Source organism: Lasioglossum baleicum, chromosome 17 (assembly GCF_051020765.1).
Source record: "Lasioglossum baleicum chromosome 17, iyLasBale1, whole genome shotgun sequence".
Lineage (NCBI taxonomy): Eukaryota > Metazoa > Arthropoda > Insecta > Hymenoptera > Halictidae > Lasioglossum > Lasioglossum baleicum.
Window position 1 is genome coordinate 8,858,523 of NC_134945.1, and position 21,482 is coordinate 8,880,004.

The 21,482-nt window shown below is 36.2% G+C and overlaps 1 protein-coding gene across 12 annotated transcripts in view; it reads right to left on the minus strand.

The window, feature by feature from the left end:
* The window catches only part of LOC143217586 (dystrophin, isoforms A/C/F/G/H), a 1,095,306-nt gene that overhangs the window by 259,123 nt on the left and 814,701 nt on the right, over nucleotides 1-21,482 (minus strand). The window lies entirely within an intron of this gene.

Genomic DNA, 21,482 nt, shown 5'->3' on the forward strand with positions numbered 1-21,482 from the left:
TATGAAAGTATAACGTACGATCGAAGCATGATACCGCAGTAAACCTTACTCGATGCCCGGCTCCGGTTCAGATCCCTAAAGTCTCTGGAGATGTAAAAATATCGGAATTCCTAAGATTTCGCGAATTCGATACGTATTCTGAGGAGAATGTTCGTCCTTGGCCAACTCGATAACCGTGCCACGACCATTCGAATGACCGGTTTCAAATTTCTTATCCTAGAATTATTGAAATTACAACGATGCTTCAAGTAGACATTATTAAATAAATTTATTCATTCAAGTACATATTGCTATGAAAATTGTAATTGTTATGATACAGTCACAATTTACATTCGGTACGGTTAGTGTTAAATAATAAAATTAAATAAATAAATAAACCACAGTAATTGACACAATGTTAAAAACACTTGTCGTCAAACGCGACACCTTCTAGATTATGCTGCGCTCGATCACATCGATCGATAATGGATTCCCTTCAGCGTGAGGACATGCCATGCTAGTCACACAAATATTGTTCACATGAGTAACGACTAGACTGCAGATCTTTATGCAAAATAAAAATTGTCTGCATCGATTGCAGGAAATAAAAGATAAATAGAGGAGAGATCATATATTTTAATTTTAATTTTATAATAGAGGAGAAATCATATGTTTCAATTTTAATAGAGGAGAAACCATATATTGACATCTTCAATTTTTATAATTTTCCAACAATTTCGAATTTTATCTATTCAATTTTGCTATAAATGCGTAAAGATCCGCAGTCTCGTAATGACTATTAATTTAGTATCAATTAATTGAGTAATTGTATTATATATTATTACACATATGTGAGTATCGGGACTATTCACAGTTACGATTGCAACCTTTGAATATGTTGGTAAACACGTAAATTATAGTACTTGCCACTTTAATGCACGTTTTACACGATTTTATAATCAATGTACTGGAAGCGTTTCAACCCTTTGTGTTTATATGTTTTATTATATTCAGCCTAGCTGTTGTTAGGAAAGGAAGGATCGATCATTTGTCGAATTTTCCTCTATGAGGAAACATATTTTCCTCGTAGAATTACAAGAATTTATGCATCGAACGTCTAGAATTTTCCCTATATGGGAACATTCGGGGCGTTTCGTCATCGCGATGACGTGAATTGCGGCGAACGCTTGGGCAAAAGTGATTTATGCCCGGTTCTCATGTAAATCGTCGGCAGGGGGCTGCGTTGACGCGCGTCGTCCGCCGCCAATGAAAATAAATCGAGGCCGGTGCAACTGAATTAAGAAATATTCGCGAATAACGTTCGTGTTCCCTTCCAAGGCATTTTTCATTAACCGATACTTCGAATATCGTAGTTTATTGCCGGCTTGCCGTACCTAGAATTAATAGCAAAAATGGAGCCCTTTTCACAGCCACACTTTTGTAATCAGAAGTTAATTAGTTATCACCAGACTGCGGACTTTGTTAAGGTGTGGTGGACACAGCTGGCCAGAACACAAAAGATGGGGGGCTTTATTAAAATTTTGGTTGGCTCTTTTATTATCAACCCAATTAAAACTTTATGGGAAAAATTCATTTCGGTTTTTGTAAATCTGTCCACACAAATCCGCTCTTGGACCAACTAACTGGCGCTCAAGCCTCGTTCATCTTAACATATCTGTTACATTGTATAAAATATACCTTATGATGGACTGCATCATACTCATATTTTCAAGCGAAGTTACCGTAAACGCAGAGATTTAAATAAAAACTATAACTGTAACATAAAGAGGAGAAAGCAGTGATGTCGTCCCTTAGAATAATTTAACCCTTCATCATATACACAACTGTGCAAAAGAAAGAAGCACCCGGCCATATTTAATAGGAAAGCGTAAAAAATCAAATAAGAACACAGTAAGTATTGAGAAAGGATTCCGCTGTTTAAGTGAATAGTTCTGAGAATATGTGTTATTGCGGATTAATACTCTCTTTAAATGCAATAAATCAATCATTGTACAATACAATTTCTACATAAAGATATTGTTTGTCATTTATATCTTATAATTATACTGGGTGCTTCTTTCTTTCGCACAGTAGTGTATATGTATAATGCGAATCATCAGACTCGTACAAGAGATTTCAATCTGAATCTAATTTTGAATATCAATTTTTCCCATTCTATTTGAATCAAATACTATTTTTCTGTTCTCAATATTTGATCACTAAAATAAACACCAACATACACTGAATATAAAAAACCATCTTCCTCTGAGAAATTATTAGAAGGTTTTCGGTATATGTATGTACCAGGGCTTGAAAACAGTTATGATATCGGTTTCGGTCCTTGAAACAGTTATGAAGGACCGATATTCTGAATAACTGTTATGAAGGCCCGAAATTTTGGTTGATATCGGTTTCGATTACGGTCCTTCGTACATGGATATCGGTCCTAGCATAACGGTCTAGGACCGTTATTTTTTCGGTCCTATATCGGTCCTCATATCGGTTCTAAGTTCTAAGTTTCAAGTTATAGCAATCAGGGCTTGAAACGGGTCCGAAAATAACTACCAACATTAAAAACGATTATATTTTGGTCATAATTCAAACTTGTTTTATTATAACAATAAATGTATACATTATTGACTATTTTTGAAGTGAAACTTCATTTGGCAGGGTGTAGGCCTAATTCGCGTCACGGAATTCGCGATACGAAAATGCGTAACGGAAGTGGTGGGGATGGTTAGCCGAGCTAGTCTTAAATAAAAAATGGCTGTATCTCGAGAACGGTGTGTCCTACCGCAAAAATAACGAAATTTTCGAAAGGCTCAACCCCGAAGCATATAGGGTACGCCCAACCACATGACGTACGTAGTCTTTTGAATTTAAAAAAAAAACCACGTGCGGCAAAAGTGAAACTTCTTGCAGTCTAGTAATGTTTAGAAGTAAATTAAGATTGGAAATGGTAAATAATCCTAATGAAGCGACAATAAGATCAGGAACTCCGAAAGTTGCTGAGCTTCTCTCTAGGCCCTAGGTTTTCGCTTGCAGAGTGGTGAGCCTTGTGTCCAAGAGGATGTGTTTTGTTTTACCAGAGATCATTCTGATTGGTATCCCCGCAAAAGCGTCACCGATGACGTCGAGTCAACAGTCGCGTCGGCAATCGACAATAAGGTGCCGGTCTCTTTGCCACCGATTACAAAGCATCGGCCGACCCTTAGAAGTCGCTGTGCCTAAAGCATCGGCCGAGCAACAAAGTATTAGAACCGATATGAAGACCGATATAGGACCGAAAAAATATCGGTCTTAGACCGTTATGCTAGGACCGATATCCATGTACGAAGGACCGTAATCGAAACCGATATCAACCAAAATTTCAGGCCTTCATAACAGTTATTCAGAATATCGGTCCTTCATAACTGTTTCGATCAAGCCCGAAATGAAACAGTTTCAAACAGTTATTTCCGGGCCCGTTTCAAGCCCTGGTATGTACACATAACTGACAGAAATTTGCAAAACATAGTCTTTAAATTTTCAGTACAGACCCAAATAAAAACAGTTCCTAATCTTTAGCATTTTCACCGCAATTTTTGAGAAAAATTTCTTTTATACGTTATGTAACGATCTAATCGTTCTAATTTCTCATAAAAATCCACGACGTTTGGGCTGACATTAAACGTTAAGTGACGCATCCTGTATATTCTTTAAGTAACGAAGTGAAAAATGTGAAAAATCTTTCCTCAAGAACTGTTTGTATCTCAGGATGTTCGAACAGTGATGGGTTTACTGTATAATCACAGGCTGACCCGATCGAAGCGAGCCCAGACGGAAATCGAATCTTGATGTGAATCGAAGGAAACAGACGTAACTCGCGAGTAAGCTGACAGTCACTGTCTGGGATTAAGTCTGTGCCCAGAAATATGAAGTATCCCCGGGTCCCGCATTCAATTGAGCAACGGGTTTCAATCTGCGCTACCTTGAATTATACAAGTTAATGTTCTGTGTTGGAATAGAGAGCTTCTAAATTCCAGCACGTGTATCACGGAGAAATTTACCAACGAACTAGTGACTTCTTGTTTCTCTAATGCTTCGTACAGACTAGAACATTTCGACGAACCGCGCCGCGAACAGCGCCTTGAACCTTGCTGCGAACCGCACATTTCGACGAACATTTCGACGAACGTCATTGGGCTGCGCGATGATGCTGCTACTGTCAAGAGACACACATTTTATTCAATATCGAGAGAAATTGAGTTCTTATAGAAAAAGTTTGAGGCAACCCCGCTAAAACCCGGGAATTCCCGAATCCCGATGCCGGGAACGAGATGGGAAGCCTCGTATCATGTCGGAACGGGATCCCAAAAATCCTGAGTTTTTTCAGAGAATATTCGGGATTTCCGGTGGTGTTCGGGTTTCCCGTGAATTTTTTCGGGATTTCTGCAGGGGTGTGCAAGATTACCGAAAATGTTCAGAATTCGCGTAAAATATCAGGGAAAAAATGCAATGTTTTCATAGCAAGGGCATCTTTAATAATTTGAGACAAATTATAATTTAATTTAATTTACTACAATATATAATTTAAATCACCGATGTCTTTGTTTATAAATTTATGTACATTTCTTGACATTTATAAATTATATTATGAATATTTAGGATATGCTATCTGTCCTGCAAACAGATTTGTAAGTGCCAGCCCGTTCGCGTTCGTGCGCGCAAAAATGCGCGCGGCGGCGTTCATGGCACCGTTCGTGGCACCGTTCGTCGAAATGTTCGTCGAAATGTTCGCCAAAATGCGCGCGGCGAAGTTCGTGGCGGCGTTCGTGGAAACGTTCGTCGAAATGTTCGTCGAAATGCGCGGTTCGCAGCAAGGTTCAAGGCGCTGTTCGCGGCGCGGTTCGTCGAAATGTTCTAGTCTGTACGAAGCATAACGTTTTCATGCAACGTGACGATTAATATTCGGACGCTCTTTCAAAGAGAATCACACACACAGCGTTAGCAACAAATAATAATTTTTCCGAAGAAATTTCCAAGAAAAGCTTTGCGATGAAAATTAAGGTACGTTTGCGGTCTTTCTAACTAAACATTGTTGAACAAAAATGCTGGAAAAGAGGCAGTGTTGCTACGTGTAATAAAAATATTTTTAGTACTGTTTTTCTCGGCATTATCGCAGATGCTTGTTTGTTGGGCATTCACGGTTCGCGAACACCCGATATATTGGACGAAAAAAGGTCGACGAGAAATAGAGAGAAAATATTGTGGCGTTGCAACGGTGGAAGGAAGTTGCAGCGAAAGCAGCAGCGCCACATCCATCAAAATGCTTTTCGTCGGGGTGTTTGTCGAAAGTGCGAATCGGTGACGTTTAATTGGAACACCGGATGTCTGCGTCGCGGACGATGAAGTTTGATGGCTGACGTTGGATTTATCGTCGGGCGAGTTTACACGCAGCGCCTAGTGTGCGACAACTAGTGAATCTTTCACGGTACTGACAGCATAGTTTTGATTGGCCTGAAAATCTGTTCCAAGTAACAGTCACGAAACAAATGATAGATTCGTAGAAAATTGAGGAAATAAATTAACATGATACAAGGAGAGGGCACAGTCGTGGGGTTGTCGATTTTAATGAAACTTTTTCTGGCAAATCTAGAGCAAAAATAATCTGTCCCATGTCCGAGCGTTTTTGACACTGTACTCATTATTTATGAAGATATTCAGTAGGTATTCAGAAAATATGTTGATATGTTTCATTTCTTAATCATATATCTTAAATTTTTCTTCATCTGATTGCTTTATCTAATTTCCGTATTCTTGGTATGCAACAATATTGATATCTGACAGATCTATTTTGTCCAACGTGAACCAGGTTTGGTTTCCGAATTATGTCGGAACAGCAAAGTACCTATGTAATTTATTAGCATTCATAAAATGTTTATACTGCCGAAAATATTTGTTTCAAACGTTTTTATGAAGCACACCACACTAAGAACTGTCCGCTTCCTTCATAAAATATATATCCAGGTGCGCTACTGACAACCGCACCAATAAATAAATAGCAAGATTAGAACGAAAGAGAAAAGAAAAGAGTAACAAAGAAAGAAGAAAACCTTTTTAAAAAAAAAAGAGAAACAAAGAAAACAGGACTCAAAACTTAAAATTGAAAGTGAAAAGAACAAAAATAAAAAGTAAGAATAAAAAGAGTTATTACTCGTAAGAGGATTTTGAACGTGATTAAGAAATGAAGTATGTCAATGAATTTTCTGTGTGGATATCATAAAATTAAATGTTAATTATCGTGATAAATAACGAGTATTGTCGGAAACATTCGGACATGGGTCAGCTTATTTTTGCTTTAGATTCACCAGAAAATTTCAATTAAAATCGACGACCCCACTTGTTGACCTCTCCTTGTTAGCCAATATTAATAAGTTATATATAGATAATATAAACATAATAATAAATTAGCACTCTCAAATTCGTCACTTTTTACTGTCAAAGACTTCATTAAACAAAATTATAAAATTTAAAGACCTGTGTACGTAACAAACAAATTCGTATCAGTTATGTGCTGATTATTTCATCGAATTTTTGGCCAATCGGTGTTTTCAAGTCATAAACTATTAAAAATGGCGGAAATTGGCTGGAAATTGAAAATAGGTTGAAAAACGTGAAAAACTGTAACTCGTAAACCGATTGACCAGTTCCGATGAAATGTTTAGCATGTACACATACGACTTCCATGAATCTAGAAAACACATTTTTTGAATTTTCGTTAAAAGCCCGAATAAAAAAATTGTGGGGAAGCACCTTTTACTATTTTTCTCGTAATTCTAAACGCACTATTTCCCAAATTTTTATCACGTATCAACTTGTAAACTATTCGATCTACCTTCGCAGAAATGCTGAAGTCGTTTGGTCCATTCACAAATAAGTAATCCCGATTTAACGTGTGTGCCATCAATTTTGAGACTGACTGTATATTTCCGTCATTAGTGTATCTGCATATGGACGTAAAAATATATTCCCTCCAGAAAGCAGAGAGTGCTCCAAATTAATTATACAATTTTTGGAGAACAGTAGTTTCAACGTCAATGAATGGTAATAGTTGATTGGTCTGAAATAATTTCATATAAGAAGATCAGAGTTCGCAATGACACCAATGTCTTATCGCTTCAATCAAGATTATTGATCGGCAAACGACAAGAAAAAAAAAAAACACTTTGCTCAGTGGCTCGCAAGTTTCCTCTTTAAATTCCACTCGATTTTCTTGCGCACGGCCTTTCAATTTCGCGGGAAACAACGCTTGGGAAAATAATCGTCGGCCAAAGACTTCCAATCGGCCGCGTCAGATCGCGCGATACCAATCGATTCCGAAGAGGATCGAGACGGCCCGGTGTCGGTGCGACGTCTTAAAAGTGCACTTTCGATGCAGATTAGATTTTCCAGGTTAATGAGCGCCTACAGAGTGACCCGGCAGATCGGCAGAGCAGGATCAACGAAGGGTAAAATGGAAGGAAGCGTTTAGGAAAAATTCGACGACTCGGATAGGCCGCAAAAAACAGGTCGTCGAAGCGTTTTTTGCGCTTGCGCTTCTTATCGCGCCGCAATTACGCAAATGCGCGTTATCAACTCTGGGCCTCGAACCCCATAATCGTATCTCTCCCTTCCCCCCTCTCTCTCTCTATCCCGGCTATCTCTCTTTCATTTTATTTTTCGATTTTTATCTTTTTTCAAGGATAAACGACCGTCACAGAATACGGTGCGACGATTTCATACTCGATTTGCAAAAACGTTTCATTGGCTAGGAAAATTCTGGTCTTGATCGAAATACTGCTATCTCTGTCATCCTGAAAAATCAATTTAACCGTGTTTTTATTAGTGCGTTTTGGTTAACCACGAATGGTACAAGTTGCAACGTCAGTGTATGCGATTTATATTCTCAAATGTACGTTATCAATGCTGTATCTTATTAAAACATTGGTATTGAGAAAAATAACGTTTAATAACTCACAAACCAATTAGATTCTAACCATCATTTTTCAAATTTTCAGAATGCATATGTAATAATAAGTGGACACCCTTAAAAATCGCATAACTTTTTAGAAATTGGTCGAGAGGACTTGAATCTTTTTAAGATGTTAGACCGGCTAGCTCGCTAGAGAATAAGTAAACAAAAATTTATTACGATTGCAATTGGTAGGAATTATAGAAAATTTTTAAAAATGATTCTTCGTCAACTTTTTTATCTAAGCCTGTAACGATAATTTAAAAAAATGAGTTTTATAGATTTCGGTAACTTATATGCATATTGAAAATTTCATCGAAATCGATCAACATTGCGATGAGCTACATACGTTTAAAGATGAGAGCTTAAGGGTGAAAGTCGCAGATTTTGAAATTTTCAATATGCATATAAGTTACCGAAATCTATAAAACTCATTTTTTAAATTATCGTTACAGGCCCAGATAAAAAAGTTGACAAAATATCATTTTTAAAAATTTTGTATAATTCCTACCAATTGCAATCGTAATAAATGTTTGTTTACTTATTCTCTAGCGAACTAGCCGGTCTAACATCTTAAAAAAATTCAAGTCCTTTCGACCAATTTCTAAAAAGTTATGCGATTTTCAAGGGTGCCCACTTATTATTGACGCTGACTGTACAATAAAACACGCTTTTTAAATTTTCGTCACTGTCCTAAATAAAAACGTTGTAAAAAGCAGCTTTTACTATTGTTTTCGTAAATCCAACTGTGACCGCAATATTTCTAAAATTGTCATTACACATCATCTAGTAAACACTAAAGGGGCCTATTCACGATCGAGTATTTTGCGCAATAATTGTTATCCCCCTTATGTTACGCAAATCCAGATTGTATTCACGTTGACACATAATTTGAGCAATCGTTCAGTTTTTCACTCCGTAGTGATGAGACCCGTCTGACAATATTTGTGCAACACTGCCATTCATAGTACAATACAGTACAAAAGCAACCCGTTTGTTGTGCAGAAAATATGAGAAAATTCTGATTTTACACAACAGGTTGCACAATTAGTCAACCACTATCATTCACGATCAAGCATGTTGTTTTTGTCTTGACAGAAAAAGTTGAAGTCGATGATTCTATTCAGAAAAAGGTTGTTCCGATTTAAAGCGTGCGACATGAATTATGTGACCGACACAGTATATCTCTTCCGATAAAAAACATTCAAAAAACAATTGGAAAAAAATATCTAGAACGATAAGAAATTTTTCCAAGGAAATTAAGTGCTCATTAGTTGATAGTTTAATAATTACAATACATAGACTGCGGATCTGTGTGCATTTTTGAAGAAATTGATTGGGCGAAATATCAAACAGTAAAAGATTTTTAAAATTCAAGAATGTTGTAACGTTGCTTTTAATAGAACAAGGTCGTTAAGGGATTAAATCAATTTTTACCACGCTTATTATGTTATTCCTGCTTTCCACAATTAATACAAAACATTTTTATTTTGCATAAAGATCCGCAGTCTATTAACACTAAACTTACGACGACGACCGGTCAAATGACCGGTTCTAGATTTTTTAATTTCACAATTAATGAAATTGTAAATATGCTTCCATAAGAAATGATTTAATAAATATCATTAATTGGAACACATCTACGTCTAAATTAATTCTTGTCATTTTTATAAGGCAACCCGGTGTCTGTTGCTTTATAGCTTGGTACGCGCGTTTATTGTTAATAATAAATATCTTTATACAATAATGAAGAGATTGGGTGTTGTTTTTGATGTAACCAAGTCGTTAAGGGATAAAATCAATTTTTGTATTATTCCTGCTTCCCGCAATCAATGCCAAACATTTTTATTTTGCATAAAGATCCGCAGTCTATTAACACTAAACTTACGACGACGACCGGTCAAATGACCGGTTCTAGATTTTTTAATTTCACAATTAATGAAATTGTAAATATGCTTCCATAAGAAATGATTTAATAAATATCATTAATTGGAACACATCTACGTCTAAATTAATTCTTGTCATTTTTATAAGGCAACCCGGTGTCTGTTGCTTTATAGCTTGGTACGCGCGTTTATTGTTAATAATAAATATCTTTATACAATAATGAAGAGATTGGGTGTTGTTTTTGACGTAACCAAGTCGTTAAGGGATAAAATCAATTTTTGTATTATTCCTGCTTCCCGCAATCAATGCCAAACATTTTTATTTTGCATAAAGATCCGCAGTCTATTAACACTAAACTTACGACGACCACCGGTCAAATGACCGGTTCTAGATTTTTTAATTTCACAATTAATGAAATTGTAAATATGCTTCCACAAGAAATGATTTAATAAATATCTTTAATTAGAACACATCTAGGTCTAAATTAATTCTTGTCATTTTTGTAAGGCAACCCGGTGTCTGTTGCTTTATAGCTTGGTACGCGCGTTTATTGTTAATAATAAATATCTTTATACAATAATGAAGAGATTGGGTGTTGTTTTTGATGTAACCAAGTCGTTAAGGGATAAAATCAATTTTTATATTATTCCTGCTTCCCGCAATCAATGCCAAACATTTTTATTTTGCATAAAGATCCGCAGTCTATTAACACTAAACTTACGACGACGACCGGTTAAATGACCGGTTCTAGATTTTTTAATTTCACAATTAATGAACTTGTAAATATGCTTCCATAAGAAATGATTTAATAAATATCATTAATTAGAACACATCTAGGTCTAAATTAATTCTTGTCATTTTTATAAGGCAACCCGGCGTCTGTTGCTTTATAGCTTGGTACGCGCGTTTATTGTTAATAATAAATATCTTTATACAATAATGAAGAGATTGGGTGTTGTTTTTGATGTAACCAAGTCGCTAAGGGATAAAATCAATTTTTGTATTATTCCTGCTTCCCGCAATCAATGCCAAACATTTTTATTTTGCATAAAGATCCGCAGTCTATTAACACTAAACTTACGACGACGACCGGTCAAATGACCGGTTCTAGATTTTTTAATTTCACAATTAATGAAATTGTAAATATGCTTCCACAAGAAATGATTTAATAAATATCTTTAATTAGAACACATCTACGTCTAAATTAATTCTTGTCATTTTTATAAGGCAACCCGGCGTCTGTTGCTTTATAGCTTGGTACGCGCGTTTATTGTTAATAATAAATATCTTTATACAATAATGAAGAGATTGGGTGTTGTTTTTGATGTAACCAAGTCGTTAAGGGATAAAATCAATTTTTGTATTATTCCTGCTTCCCGCAATCAATGCCAAACATTTTTATTTTTCATAAAGATCCGCAGTCTATTAACACTAAACTTACGACGACGACCGGTCAAATGACCGGTTCTAGATTTTTTAATTTCACAATTAATGAAATTGTAAATATGCTTCCACAAGAAATGATTTAATAAATATCATTAATTAGAACACATCTACGTCTAAATTAATTCTTGTCATTTTTATAAGGCAACCCGGTGTCTGTTGCTTTATAGCTTGGTACGCGCGTTTATTGTTAATAATAAATATCTTTATACAATAATGAAGAGATTGGGTGTTGTTTTTGATGTAACCAAGTCGTTAAGGGATAAAATCAATTTTTGTATTATTCCTGCTTCCCGCAATCAATGCCAAACATTTTTATTTTGCATAAAGATCCGCAGTCTATTAACACTAAACTTACGACGACGACCGGTCAAATGACCGGTTCTAGATTTTTTAATTTCACAATTAATGAAATTGTAAATATGCTTCCACAAGAAATGATTTAATAAATATCTTTAATTAGAACACATCTACGTCTAAATTAATTCTTGTCATTTTTATAAGGCAACCCGGCGTCTGTTGCTTTATAGCTTGGTACGCGCGTTTATTGTTAATAATAAATATCTTTATACAATAATGAAGAGATTGGGTGTTGTTTTTGATGTAACCAAGTCGTTAAGGGATAAAATCAATTTTTGTATTATTCCTGCTTCCCGCAATCAATGCCAAACATTTTTACTTTGCATAAAGATCCGCAGTCTATTAACACTAAACTTACGACGACGACCGGTCAAATGACCGGTTCTAGATTTTTTAATTTCACAATTAATGAAATTGTAAATATGCTTCCATAAGAAATGATTTAATAAATATCTTTAATTAGAACACATCTACGTCTAAATTAATTCTTGTCATTTTTATAAGGCAACCCGGTGTCTGTTGCTTTATAGCTTGGTACGCGCGTTTATTGTTAATAATGAATATCTTTATACAATAATGAAGAGATTGGGTGTTGTTTTTGATGTAACCAAGTCGCTAGGGGATAAAATCAATTTTTGTATTATTCCTGCTTCCCGCAATCAATGCCAAACATTTTTATTTTGCGTAAAGATCCGCAGTCTAACGATAAACGTAGACGATAAAAGAAAAAGATGAGAACTGACAAACCGTCCGCGTGACAAAGTGTTAAGGAGCTCTTGCTTGCTAGCGAATCTCTTCACTAACTATTGTACTCCATAGATCACGTGGATTTGCCGGCTTTATACCCACGGGAACGAGTCTGAGAGAAGTGCAGTCAAGCAGAATCGCCGTGAAATCTCGGTATGCCGACGGGTAATCGGCAATTCCTCATTAGAAATCCTCGACGGTATGCACATCACCGGCTGCGACCGCCTAAGTGTCAGACATTGATTAAGCTCGGCACCGCCGATTAAATACGTCTCACCTGGAACAGCCATGCTATTCAAAAGACGAAACCCCCGTTGAATTATGCCGACCATTCCTCCCGTTGGTCGTTCCTTGCGCCGCGTCCCCGAAAATTTCCCCCTCTATCGCTGGACGGAAGATCGATTCGCGACCGTTCGGCTGGATTAATCTTGGATTACAGTAGCTCTCCGTAGCTGTCGCACCGTCGTGTCTGCCGAGCGACACTTCTAGTAGAGCTGCTACATTCTTTGTAGTTTTCCGAATGCAGAGAAGGATAGCGATTGAAAGAGAAAGAGAGACTGAGATTCGGGCGTTTTTTCGGTAAACATTGAAGGACTCGCGTGCCAGCTCAGTCTTTAAAATTCATAAATCAATATCCCTTATTTTTCGTCATTCGTCAATAAAACATTTACCATCGTATTTGTCTTGTTTTTCTGATTAAAATGACACCAAACACGATATTGTAGAGTGCAACAAACGATTAAAGTCTCGGACTTAACATTTACGGTAGAGGTACACGAATTCTTGTTACACTTCGCTAATTACACAAGTAATTATAATGATAATTATGTCTTGTTTGGTGTGATTGTAATTAGAAAAATGGGACGAATACGATGGTAAGAGTTCCATGAGAAAAATAAAGATAAGAAGCGTTCGCTTACATTAGTGTGAGTTTTACCGATACCTCGATCGCTGGCTGGCTCGGTCGTCGGTTCCAAGGGGGATCCTCCAGTGGTGGGAATAAAATTTTGACACTTGCGGTAGAGACCGTAGAAAACCAATAAGAAATCACATTAAATTTTTCCGGGCCTTAAAATTTAATCAAAACTGCTTTGAAATATGTCACTAGGCCATTCGGAGACGAACTGAACAGCTGATGGTCGATAACAACCGTGAACTTCGAATTGATACGTGTTTAGAGATGTTATCTCTACTGCAGTTCGAACGACACTGATTTTACGCAAATTTGTCTGAAGAGTTTAGGGAGGGCATTATACATGTCGAATGATGGGCTGATCGGACAAGAAAAAGGACACGAGAGGGGTCGCTGTAAGATTAGAATTTATGACAATTACATGGCAAAACATCGTCTGTCCTTCCTTTAGAAAGTTTCTTAAAGGAGGTATAGGACAATAGAGACTCATAAACACCACACATGCCTGTTTCCACTTCTTGCTGGGTAAAAGGACAGACTTTTTTGCAATCTGCAGGGAAACCGAAACATGTGATTGCCATAAATTCTAGTCTTACAGCTGTCCCTCTTGTGTTCTGTTTTTTGTCTGACCATTCGACATGCACAATGCCCTTCCTAAAGATCAGACGATCGTCAAATAAAATTCTTGTTTTTTTATCGTGTTTACAGTTTTAGAAATTTAATAACACTTTCCGTGCCGGACCGATTTTTGGAGGCTTTCCGTTCAAACCGTTCACACTTTTACGATTTTACGAGTAAATAAACTTGCTTTTTTTTGACGTATGCCTTACAATTTTTCAATAGTGCAAAGCCATAATTATTAAGAAAAGAGTGTGGAGTTTAATCAGAGTTGGGCAAAAATTTTTATTTGAGTAAAATTTTTGCCCAACTCCGAGTTTAATATGCACTAGACAACAAAGCAATAAATTGAATTTTTAACGAATTATTTTAATAAACACATATGGATTGTTTTTCAATGAGAATTCTAATTAGCCGGAACGGGTTAAAAATAACGCAGAACGGAACGTGTTGAAAATAATGCAGAATGATAATAGAACACCATTGAGACCTCCACCTTATTATTTTAAGATTTTTGAGACGTAGAAACATATTCAAACAATTTTTTGATGATTAATATCTCCTGAATCAGAATAGATTACAGAATATCCGGGAGTTCCTTATTGATATCTAGACTGTGTAATCGCAAGGTAAAAGGACAGACTTCTTCTTCGAACAATAACCTATCGACTCTACGTACCAATCTGCAGAAAAACCGAAAGATGCGATTCCACCAACATGAGCAGACAGCGGATTTTAAGCGTTTATGATAAAAAATGAATAGGTGTAATTTGTAACAGTAGAAACAATAGAAAAATCTAGAAATACTGTTATATTACTTTCGATCCATTTAATATATGTAGAAAGAAAGAAAATAAATTTCTAGTTCACTCCAATTTGTTGCAATTCAGGTACATACCAAGTTTTTATTTTCTATTAAAAGATCCGCTCTTTTTTTAACACTAAACCCACCACTGCCGGTCAAATGACTGGTTTTATATTTTTCATTTCACAATAATTGAAATGATTAAGTTGCTTGTATGCAAATTGTTTTGATCGATTTCTTTGTCCAGACATATATTGTAATAAAACTGAAAAAAAGATCTAAATAAATAGAGTCATCTCATTTTTATAAGCTGAAACATTTTCATCGCTTTTAGTGCTCGGTAGGTTTACCGTTAACCATGAGAACCCGCCACTGTGACCTCTCCTTGTAACTTGAATCTGGAGATTTCATAGATAAATAAGACAAGCAAAGGATTGTCCGTCTATCCGTACGACCACGTGAATTTGATAGCACGAACCGTTGAAAGATTCGGATGGAAAGTGGCACCGAGAACCACGTAACGTAAGCGTACAATGGGGAACGTCGCTGGGTGGTTGGAAAAGTTCTAATTAACCGACAAAGTCGTTGGCTTGCGTTTCGGAACACTCGAGCTCGTTACGTGCACACGATGATAAATGAAACGGGCTGGTATCATTCGTGGGAGGCGTGCTGCTTCGTTCGTTCCTTTGCCAATTACGTATACCATGTGTTCGGAATATTATCAGGAACCATAACGTCGGGCAATAAAGCAGTCTGCGACCCCGGGAGACGTAATATTACGTCCTTAACATGGCACGGCAAGGCAAGGCATCAAAACACGTAATATGCGTTTCGCCCCTCCCTTTTCTTCCCCCCCCACCCCTCCCTCATCCCTTCTGTTTCTCTCTGTCTCTCCCGTTTGCCGCGGGGCGAAGCTGAACTTCGATTCGAGCGTAAGGATCCGCAGCTCTAATTGAATCGGAGCACGCTGCACGAACGCCCGTGGAATTGATTTAATTACTGCCGCCTGCGTGATCCAACGAGAATAATTCAAGACGTCGCGAAATTGTTTAGGGTTTTCGTGTTGCATTGTTCAGCGCGCGTTTAGCTTCGTTCCTAACACGTTAACGTGCTTGTTGTGTTCCCTAAACTGTGAACTTGATGAGCGCCAGTGCGAACGCTGTGGGGAACAATTGGCCTAACAAATCCATTGAAATTTTAATTCTACTTACGCGATTATGCGTACAAGAGATGATCGACCAGAATAGACTTTTAGGAAACGTTAATTACAGACTGCGGATCTTTATGTAAAATGTAAAATGTTCGCATTGATTGCAGGACACAGGAGCGAGATATATATATTTATTCCTTTTTTCAATCATCCGATTAAGCTGAAACTCGCAGTCTAGTTATTTAAATCCTTTATGTCTGTAACTCTGTACCGTTTTCGTCGATAATTCTATTCTTGGTTGCATTTACCCAGTCCAGCATTTACATAGACGATTGATATTTACAGTGAGTGTAAAAAGTATTCGTGCGCCCTTTAAAATAGAATAACTTTTGTATAATTGTACCAAACGAGCCGATTTTTTATAATTCAATTAGAAGCATTGGTTTACGAAATGATATGCGAAAAAGATTTTAAAAAAATTATGATTTACAAGGTTACATGCAAAAATAAAAGACATTTTTCAAGACTTTTTTATTTGGGTCCTTAAAGAAAATTTAAAATATTTGTTTTGTAGATCTATGTTAGTTATACCACACAACTATGAAAGTTATATCAAAATCTTTTTTGCACAATCGATGATTCGAATTGCTAACAAAAAGCCAGGTTGTTTGCTTCAATTTTATGTAAATGTAATAGCTATTTTCTCCAGTATCTAACTCCACTATCTAAGAGTTTCTTTGAGATTATTCTGTAAAAAACTATTTTTATGTTTCTTTTTACTATAGTATAATTATTAAAAAGCATATTAAAACTCTTTGCACTCCTTTGTCGAGTGTGACTCGACATTAGAGAAAGAAAAATGTAAATAAAACTGATGTTTATATGTATTTGGTTCTTCCTTCATGTATGAAAAACAAATATAAGTTCACAAATATGTATTACAACAATGTTTGACATCTATATATTTAATGTAATTAGCAGACTGCGGATCTTTATGCAAAATAAAAATGTTCTACATTAATTGTGGAAAGCAGGAATAAAATAAAAATTCATTTCATCCTTTAATACTTTTTCTGCTGTAAAAACAACATTACAGTACTCTCAAATTTTCAAAATCTTGTACTGCGTTATATTTAGCCCAACCAATTTCTTCATAAATGCATAAAGATCCGCTGTCTAGCAAACAAAGTTGTTAAAAATAAGTAGCGCGGTCAAGGAAAATTTCAAATAAAAGACACATCAAATAGTGGGAAATTGATGGCAATAAAATTCAAAAATAATTCGGACTGCAAATGGTTAATAGGCTTCGTGTAGCTGTTTGTACCGATCAACCTTGGTTCCAGAGAAACCCTTCAATATTAAAATGCGTTATGAAATTATTTTAATTGATAATGAAACCGTCCTAAAATTTAATTTCATCCAAACGCACTTTGAAAAATTGTTGTGAATGAAAATGGTGTCTTCAGTTAACGGTATCAGAATCGTTTACCTGTTCGAAGAGATGTAGCTCTGCCAGCAGGGTGTAGGAAATGTAGATGTATCGTGCGTCTTCCACTGTCCTTCGGGTACGTACCCCCCTCGAGGGATTTCCCTGAAGGGTGGCACGCCCCCCGGGCCAAGTGCCCCCCTTGCGCACACTTTCACGATAATCCACCGTTATTACGTAGCCGTGAGTTCCCTCATCATACCACGGAGTCACGTGCGTCTTATATGCTCCCCTTGTCTCGTCAATTTTTACCTGTTCACCTCCGACACTTTGACACTTGACGGATATCCGCGGCCACTTCCGCCCCTGTCCACTTTCGTCACGAGTTCTCCGTCGTTTAACATAACAACACAAAGCATTTTCCGTCTTCCGCGATTCGCGTTTGTACTCCACAACTGACCGTATCTTTCCCAAAAATTGATCCTATCACAGCTGCAGCGGAGGCTCTGCTATATATCTGCTTGAGCGATCAATTCCGTCGATATTATTAGATCCACAGAAAAATATCTTTAGCTTGGCATACAATAAACACATAATAGTCGGATTTAATTTTAAAAGATTTAATCAATATAAAATCGTAATCTTCTTAAAATTAAAGTACGACAAATGTTTGCCGTTATCCCTAAGGAAATTTTTCTAATAATTTTTTATTAAAATTTCATTTATTTTTAATTATGATTTTTTTTTTAAATCCGAAAAACGGATTTGCAACACGGATAAATCATGAAAATAAATCTATAAGTAGACTTAAAGGGTTAGAATCCTTTGTTTTAATTTTTAACCCTAGAATATTTCCATTCCCTATGATTTTCAAAATTTTATGGATATGAAATTGGTATAATACCTCGTACAATACCTAAATAGCTAGTAATTGATTAGATACGGATACATTTAATAATCCATACAATATTCGCTCTGAGTTTTCAGGTTATTTTATCTATAAAGGTATTTGGAGATCACGTATTAATTATATGACGAGCTAGAACATTCCGATAGATCTTTTTTCAAAAATGGATTCGAGGTAAATCCTTTTTGTGTAAAGATCTCTAAGCATCTGCTTCATTTATTGATCATTAGACGGTTGACGAGTTTTAAGAAAGTGGTACCAAATAAAATTCTGTTAAATTCTGTTAAATTTAATACTCCAGCATTTCTTGAAAATTTTTATAAGCCATAAATGCATCAAAATCCTTGGTCTAATCATCATTAATTGAATTGTGCAGGGGGATGAAAGAGGGCAGGGTTGGCGACACGCGTGGATGGATTTTGAGGGGACAGAAAATTGTGAGAGCACGTGTCACGATTAACTGGCAAAGGGTTTTTTAAACGCGCTAATGAGCGACCAAAATGGTCCGACGCGACTTTTCACCGCGCGTTAAACATTATTTATGACCGACAGCGACCAGGGTATGGGAAAACATATGGGGGTTTGATGGGGACAAATATTTGAACAAGCGTGTGAAGATACGTAGCTTCAAGGAAAAGTTTTTCCGGTTTTCTAATATTTTTCTTCATTATTTTCCTAACTGTAAGCGGTCGAAAATTGTATGGTTGAGTGTCAGTGCTGCAAGTGCAAGTTTTCCAGATAACGTGGCAGAGCAAACAATGTAAATTTGCGCGGTTAATGAACCACCGGGTTGGGTTCAGTAAATTTACTCGGGGGTGTCACTCTTTGATGAAATTTCTTATTGCGATGGAGTTCGTCGATGTGTCTTGCACCCTTCTCAAGTATGTTGGCTTTGCAGCAGATAGAGTGTAGAACACTGTTTAAGTTGGATCTTCCTTGCCTCTCTGTTTAGTCAGCGAGCTGTTTTAATCTCGAACGTAACTAACGAAGTCCACGCGAATTTATCAAGAGATAACATTTCACAATGACAACACTTCAAACTTCGGAATCACCTCGGGAACTATATGTATTCTGTTACTTCACTTTTCGAAGTTTCTATTCTACGCCAGACGTTTGTGTACGGAATAGAAGGAACGAATCCATGGATGCTAAATCGTAATAATACGATTAAGCAATACCAATATACAGTTACCCGAATTAATATTTGGGCGCTCTAAAAGAGACAATAACTTTTTTTATATTTTGTGGGAAGCTAGAGCAATTAGTTTGCTACAGGGTGTGAAAAGAAATTTTTTTCAAAAATTGCAATAGATCGAAATTGTAAAAGAAATACTAAAAGTTACAGTTCACAACTTTTTTATGTGGGCCTATGTTGAAAATTAAAAAAGTACGTTTCGAAGATCTGTGTAAATTAAACATATTCTGACAATTTCGTCAAAATCTGTCGACGTTGCAATGAGCTGCAAACGTTTAAAGATGGTAAAAATTGCAAATTTTTACGATTTTCGCCCTCTAACTGCGATAAATCTAAGGATTCTTACATCTGTCGATGCCACAGATCTACAAATAGTATTTTTTGAATTTTCAATATAGGCCCACATACAAAAGTTGTAAAATACAACTTTTAGTATTTTTTCTCTACAATTCCGAACAATTGAATTTTTTTTAAAAATTTCTTTTCACATCCTATAGTAAACTAATTGCTCTAGCTTCCCAAAAAAAGTTCAAATAGTACAGTACAAAATTTAAAAAGTTATCATCTTTTTTAGAGCGTCCGAATATTAATTTGGGTCACAATTCCGGGACATATCGTTCATTCATAAGAAAAGTGACATATATACATAAGTCAAGAAAAGTATATTTTACAGGAGAGCCATTTTTTTTGAAAATTATCTAAAATTGCCAATCTTTTTATTGTATACCATCAACTTAGAAATGTAAAATAATTTGTTGTTATTTAGATACTGGGTTCATTGTCATGTACATTAGTTATTAAAAAAGTACACCACAATTTATATATTTATTATTATATTTTTTTAAAAATTGCTACGCTAAGTTTTCATAGTTTTATCTATGTGTGTGTGTTATACCTATATATACCTTTGAATTTTAATTTCGAAATCCCACAAACTTCTTTCAAATTTAATAAATTGTATAATTTTGTCCAGATGAGACAATGGCACAATTTTGTGTGAAGCCTAACTATTTCTCTGAGACAGAGTTGTGCTAATTCAATTAGAAAATTGAATTACATTGTATATCAATGATATAGCAATTCAACTACGTCGTAACTGAATTACATAATTCAAATCTTTCAATTAATTCAATTACTAAATATTTTAATGAAACGTGTAATCGAAATACAATATAATGAAAATACAGGTCTCCAAATTATAGCCCAGAACTTTGAAGAAGTGCAATATATTTTTATGTTTTTCTTTCATATACTTGTTTGCTGTCTGTGTGGCGTAGTATCTATTCCTCGTCCTCGTTCCGAATACGTAACGCTATTTTATAATTGTACTCCAATTGCAATTACGAATTACATTGTAATTTAATTGAATGAAGATCTGAATTGTAAATTAAAATATGACTGAATTAATCCAATTACTTTGTAATTATAATTCCTGGAGTAATTCAATTGTAATTCTGCACAACTCTGCTCTGAGAGCACAAAACGTGATTGAAGCTGAAAAGATGTTTACATATTTTATGTATGAGTTATAAAAGCGTTTGTGGAAGGATTACTTGTCCAATTGCTTGTTAACAACCCCGATTTGTGCGTCATGTTCGAGCAGTTGACGTGAAAAACCGATTAGCCCGTAGGAATTCCTATCGACGGAACTATATCAGTCCCATTGTTGCGGCAAATCCAATTCCAGGAAGAGAAATTATCCCCTTATTCTCAAAGGGGTTGAGCAAACGGCGGCCGGGATGGTGGACACCCTTTATCTTGTTAGGAAATCAATGACGCGTGTCCAGCTCCTTCCGGGGAGCGGAATAAAACGTCTCGAGGGATGGAACGGCACATTCCATCGGATTAGAAGCAGCGCCATCGGCCAGGCTCTGATTGAAACTAGGGGGTGAGCGTGTCGGCTCGATCGAAATAAAATATACGAGACGCGGGAAGGAGCCACGAAGATGAATAATGCATGCCGGCGAACAGCTTGTGGTAAGTAACGAGGCGGATTTGTAAAACATCACCGCGACACTCTCTCCAATGAACCGCAAATAATTTAACCCTCCATAAGGGG